Consider the following 6,428-nt stretch of genomic DNA (forward strand, 5'->3'; position numbering starts at 1 on the left):
TTGGGGTAGACCTTTATGTAGAGATCTAATTACATGGCTAACTTTATTTTATTGCTTATTCTGAAATTTAGTTTCCTATAAATGCAGAGCTCATCAAATTTGGAGTTGAATTTTAAGAATGTTAAGTTTAATGATAATAAAAGCAAGATATTTTGCATGTGAACAGCCTTGGTTTGGAGGAAGTTTAGAAGAGAAAGAGGGCTTGTTAAGAGAAACTAATAGAAAGAAGGAGACTTTGATCAGACTAGGAACCACCAAAGAGTACATAGGCAATTTGGAGACAAATCACCTAATCTTGATGCTTTTTGATGCCTCTATGTCTGCCCTTGCTTGCCTTCTAACTCTGGAACACCTCCTCCTACCACATCCCTCATTTTTATTCCAGGTAGTATAAGTAACTGGGCATGTCTATTATATTCTAATCTATGGAGCCCATGGAAGAGATTGCTAACATATCATCATATTCCCCCACCCCCAACAAATCTAGCCTCAGTCCAGCTCCTCAAAATAGATTGGATACCAATACCAATTAATTACAGTTCTCCTATGAAGTGAAACATATTCGCCATCTTAGAGAGTTGCCCCGAACTGGTGGCTGGTTGTCAGACCAAGGTGGATGGCTTTGGAGAATGTAATTTTGCCTTGACTATGATGTGAAGATATTAGAATGTCCCTTCCCCTATTACACATGGTGACAAAATAAAATACCATTTAGTCTGAGGTGAGAAAATAAAGCAACTAAAAACTAAAAACTCATAATTTATTTAATCTTGGTCAGGCTGAATTAGAACATACATTAATATGCTCCATCAAAGAAGAGACATGCTCATTTTGTTCATCACTGTATCACCAGCAGTTAGCCAATGGTCCGACACAGACCAGGTACTCAATAATATTTACCAATTGAATGAGTGAATAAAGAATAATGGCAGATACTATATTTTATGCCACATGACTTTCTCGATTAAATGAGGTAGTTTTTCACTCGAAGCTGGTAACCTCCAGAGAAGTAAAAGGGAGAAGTCCTTTTTCAGAGGGTAATCCATGGTCTTTTGGAAGGTAGAAAGAGAAAGATATGAGCAGTAAAAGCTGGGAAACTTGCAAGGGCCCTGTCTTGTCTATTTTACTTCAAATCATTAAAGAATCATATAATTTAAAGAGTTTAGAACTGGAGATTTCTCATGAGTCAATATGATACTATTAAATTGGACATGAAAGACATTGGTACTCTTCTGAGACCCATTTTTGGGAATATTTAATTTAACTCTTAAATTTTTGAGGAGAAATATTGCAAAATCTTCCAAGGATATTTAATGTGGTTTTTTATTTCTAAAGGTCAGTTAAGTTTCAGGTTAATTCCTTGTATTCACTGGCATCCTAACCTAAGAATAGAAGGCTCACAACTGAAAATCTTATTATTTATCTGACCACAGTATATGTGAACAATTTTCAAGTTTAAAAACTTGTGTTATGATAGCAGATGGCCTCTGGGGCATCTGTCATTTGTTGACAGGTTGAGGAAAAGGTTATGAAATGCTTCAGAGGTGATCAACAGAATATATTAGTAAGGTCCTTAGATATTATCTGGGCCAGTGTTGTCCAATAGAACTTTTTGTCCTAATGGCAATGTTATTTGTATAGTCCAGTGCAGTAGCCACTAGTTATATGTGGTCATTGAGCACTTGAAATGTGGTTAGTGCAACTGAGGAATTGAATATTTAATTCTATTTAAAACTAGGGATTAAAATGTATGCTTAAATACCATTTGTGACTAATGCTACTTTATTTGGACAGTGCAGACCTAGAAGAATAAATGCCTAATTAGAGTGCTGCAAGTTTTGAGATGAGATACTAAACATTTTAGCAAACAGAATATCAGACTAAAACTAACAGAAAACTCGAGAATGGTGGTATGGGATTTTAAAAAGCAACAAGTTAAGCATTTACCATGTACTTGACTCTCTGCCAGGCATTTTATATTTATTATCTCAGTCAATGCTTGTAAAACTCTGCAAATAAAGATTTTATCTTTATTTTATAGGCAAGGGGCCAGATATTAAAACTTCCATAGTGGAAATAGGATTAGGACTTATACCCATTTGGCTTCAAAAGCCATGCTTCTGTAAAATTTGAGTGAGCAGAAGAAAACTACCCAGATGCAATTATGAATGTGTGTTCTAGGAGAAAGGTCAGAGCTTGAACGAATGTCACATCCAAATATGAGGCTATAATATTTTAAAATCCATTGCAAAGGCTAGAATTTGTTTCTGATGATGTAACAGGGCTGAAGGTACGGACAGGTCAGATGGTCTGGATTGAGTAGAAGATGCTACCCATGTACATGAGCAACAATTGTTAGACTTGCTATTCCCATTAGCCTATGCTGACTATGGCAGCATCCTTGGCTATTTTTTGTGGTTGGATACTCCTTTGATGTTATTTTTCTCTCCAATAATACTCTATGACTTAATTTTGTTCTCATTCATCATATGACTTATGCAATGTGTTGTTCACCTGGTAACTGTGAGTGGGGGCATTTCCTTGTCATAATTGCGTTGAGAAAGAGCTTCCTTATGGTGCAGAGGGTAGAGATGTGCCTTTACTTGTTTTCATCACTAAAACTAATGTCTCTGGGTGCATATGTTTTCATTAACACCTAAATCATCCTGTAGAAAAATGTGCTCTATATTCCTAGAATAAAAGGATAACAGCATTTTTCCTGCCTGGTCTTCAGAGTATGTGCCACAAAAAATGATCCTGCACTAGCTTAAATATTAAATGAAGGAGTCTACTTAAAGAAAGCTGAATATATTGGTTTAAGAAGTTGGCTTCCCAGTGATTGAAATAAATTAGATATGAATGATGGACAAGGTATATATATTAGGCTAGGCCTGTACTTTGCAACCCTGGGATTCTTTTAAAACTAGAAATCCAATATTAGAATTCTTTGATAAAGATTGAGATTCTGAGACAGGGTTCACTAAATTCCTTTTGAATAGAAACTAAGGCAATTTTGTGATTCCACTGGGAATTGAACCCAGGATTTTCTGCATGCAAGGCAGATGTGCTAACCACTACACCATGGAATATAAGATGAGCATTAGATTCTGAGACAGAGTTATGTGGCCTAACCAGTTTAAGATTGGGGTGAGGGTTTATCAAGTGGGACTAAATGGCCACGGGTATCTTTGAGGTCTGAATATGAATCTGTCGCAAGATGGGGGACTCTTTATAAGATTTCGGTCAATGGAAATAGTGGGCTTTGGAGGCAGTATGTGAGCCCAGAAATGGGATATGAAAAGAAAACTAGGTTTCTGAAAAAAGCAGATGAAATGATGCAACAGTCTTTGGGGCCAAAGCAGGAGGGAAGCTGGAGAAAGAACAAGGGAAGAGAGACAAGATTGTCACAAGGCAGTTAGGGAGCAAATTACTTGAATTGCAGCCCACTTACATTTCAGCAAATGTGCTTCTGGGAGCTTGGGGCTTGTTCTTAAAAGCATCAGTCCTGTAGGATAGGTGCTTTGCCAAAGTCCAGATTGGCTTCAGTGCTAGAGAAACAAACTCATTTTGCAAAATCCTAATGTTCATAGCTGGGGGAGAGCACAATTCCCAGGAAAGGATTGTTCTTTATTTGATATTCTTAAGCATCAACCATGTATTAGACAATATGCGGCCATAGAGAATTGAACTTAATTTCTGCCAGCATAGACCAATTGCTGGATGTCTTCTGGAAGAATAAGAAATCCTGTTGAAGAACTATGTCAGAATTAACTCCAATATCTCCCCATTCTGCTCCCCCCCCCCCCCGCCCCCGCTCTCTCCCTATGTCTGGCCTTTATAAACAAGGGTAATAAATCTCCTTTCCAAGCTTATCTCAGTTATGGCAGAGGGAAGTGGAAATATGTTGTCCATTTGAAAGGAAGGTTATTGAAGTACCACAGTACATGATTTGTTAAAGCCTGTTTGATTTAAACTCTGATTATACCCCAAACACTCAATTCTGTTTCACACATGGAAAGCAACTCCCTTTCTGAAAGATTGTGCTCATAGAGAGTGGAGAAATGGGGAGAAAGGAATACTTTCAGGGTCACTGACTGGGGATTTCCCAGACTGGGATGAGAGCAGCGCTGCTGGGTCTGCCAGTACTATGGCCCTATCCCTTTTCCTTGGGCAGTGGCAGGACTCCAAGTATACCCAGAGACTCCAGTCCTAGACCATGGAGTTGCCACTCCCCATAAAGAGTCCTGGACCTTGAGAGAGGCACAAAGCAAATAAGGTCCATGTGCAACAATGTCAGAAGGGAAAATAAGCTTTTCCACGGTAATCAGTGTGTACCAAAAATAGGACGGGCCTCTGCAATGCCTTGAGACAGAATAAGACTCCTCACCTGGATTTTTTTTTTCTTTTTTTTTTCCTCACCTGGATTTTTATAGGATGCTAAGGAAAAGAGGACAAAATACTGTGATAATTATTGGGATTAAAATCTCTCCAGATTGCTGGGATTTGTAATGAAGTTGATTAAACAGTGTTCCCTGTAAGTGAATTTAAAGAAAGCAAAGCAATGCTTTATTACTTGCACATCTAGATTTGTGGATTAAGGTCCCTACCTTCAATCACTCAGCAGGAAACACAGATGTAAACAAGTGATTACTATTGTGAATTGACTCATCTAGGAAGGAAGAAGTCAGGATACTTTAGAAACAGAACTCGAAGCTTAGCTGGGAGTGTGTTTGGGGGATAGGATGGATGAAGGAAGTAATTATTCCTTGAATGAACATTTTAGCTGTTATCTACAGGGTAAATAAGAGTTACCTTGGTTAAGGGGACATAGGAGGGTTGGAGAATATTCCAGGAAGTGAACAATATTTGAAAATATCCTGAGATGAAAAAAAGCATGGAGCAGCCAGTATGGCCAAGACATGCATGCAAGGCCGAGAAAGGTCAAACACAGAGAACAAAGAGGTGACAGGCCTCAGGTTGTTTGGGGCCTACTAGACTATTAAACACAGATAATAAGAGATATGGAAAGCCACTGAAGGATTTTAAGTAGGGGAGTGAAATAAAAGATTTGAGATTTTTCTAGGATTAACTTTGGATGCAAGTTGGAAAATAAATAAAAGTGTCAATAACTATTTAAAGGACCGATGAGTAAGCCTGTGGTTATAGTTGATTGGCCTAGCTTGCAGAGGATGGATTGGTGAGAAGTCAAAAATAAAAAGAGTTTTGAGAGATGGAATCAATAGATCCTGATGACTGGTGTTGAGGTAGGGGCATGAGGTGGAGGGGTAAAGAGTGAGAAAGCTTCCTACATTTCCATCATGAGTAATAAAATAGAGGAGGGGAAATAATGGAATCAAGAAACACTGGTTGAAGAACACAATTTAGATTTAGTTTTAAGAAAATGGGTTTGACCTATTTTGGAGACCTCTAAGCTTTTATATATGCATGTTATAACAACCATATTACTGAGTGTAATAGTAATTTATTATTAGACTAAAGGTGATTATAATGAGTACTATGATAATAAATTAAAAATAGGTGATTCTATGTTATCGGATATATTAAAAATATTTAAAAAGGAATTAAGATGGATCTGAACAATTGCTGACAAAGTTAACAATCTCGACCAAGAGACCGGCCAAAGATAGATTGTGAACCAAATAAAACTTCCTCAGATTTTCAGACAGGAAGAAGCTGGTGGAAGAAATACTCTGAAGTGGCTAACACTTCACCTTGAAACCCATGAGATGTTAAGTTCTTCAGTTTCAGGTTGTCAGACCTGCAATTCATAAACAGCAGACATTCCACCAAGCCACCATGGAGACAGCTTGGTCTGCACACCTCCACACCTGCTGACCCCCCCCCCCCAAGTGCATCATCTCCAAGAAACCATGAACCAAATGGGAAAATGTGTGGTTGTGGATCAGAAAAGTCTCTATGTCTTGAAATTATAACAGTAGTGATTGGTTGCTAAGTTTGCTGCCCCTCTGCTAAGAGCTATCATTACGAAACTAGCCATTTGGTTTTTGGCATAAACTTTATCCCAAAGCTTGCCACAGATTGAAGAATCCAGGGAGTTTCTAGCCAGTCTTTGCTTTCCTTCACGTGGGGGGTCACTGCAGAGACCACATGTTCACAGAACCAAAGCTTCTCCTTAAAGGAAAGGGAAATGAAACAGAATAGATGCTTCAGGAAGCAAAACAGGGAGATAACCAGTAAGAGATTACTGGGGTTATTAAGGCCTCCTTGCTTAAACTCCTCATCAAGTGCTTAATGAGACAGTGTGAGAAGCCAGGCGTGGGTGCCTCGAGGTTCTCTGACATCTGTTTCCCGAAGCATCTTGTACTTTTCTTAAAGACATTTAACAGACTCTACCTTCCAGTATAATTAAATGACAAGTTTTTTTTTTTTTCTTTTTAAGTAGGTAT

The 6,428-nt window shown here is 38.3% G+C and overlaps 1 non-coding gene across 1 annotated transcript; it reads right to left on the bottom strand.

The window, feature by feature from the left end:
* Positions 1-3,016: 3,016 nt before the first annotated feature.
* Positions 3,017-3,089, bottom strand: TRNAA-UGC (transfer RNA alanine (anticodon UGC)). Its single transcript has one exon. It is a non-coding gene; the product is annotated as a tRNA-Ala (tRNA).
* Positions 3,090-6,428: the final 3,339 nt, after the last annotated feature.

This window comes from Vulpes vulpes, chromosome 3, assembly GCF_048418805.1.
Source record: "Vulpes vulpes isolate BD-2025 chromosome 3, VulVul3, whole genome shotgun sequence".
NCBI classification, from domain to species: domain Eukaryota; kingdom Metazoa; phylum Chordata; class Mammalia; order Carnivora; family Canidae; genus Vulpes; species Vulpes vulpes.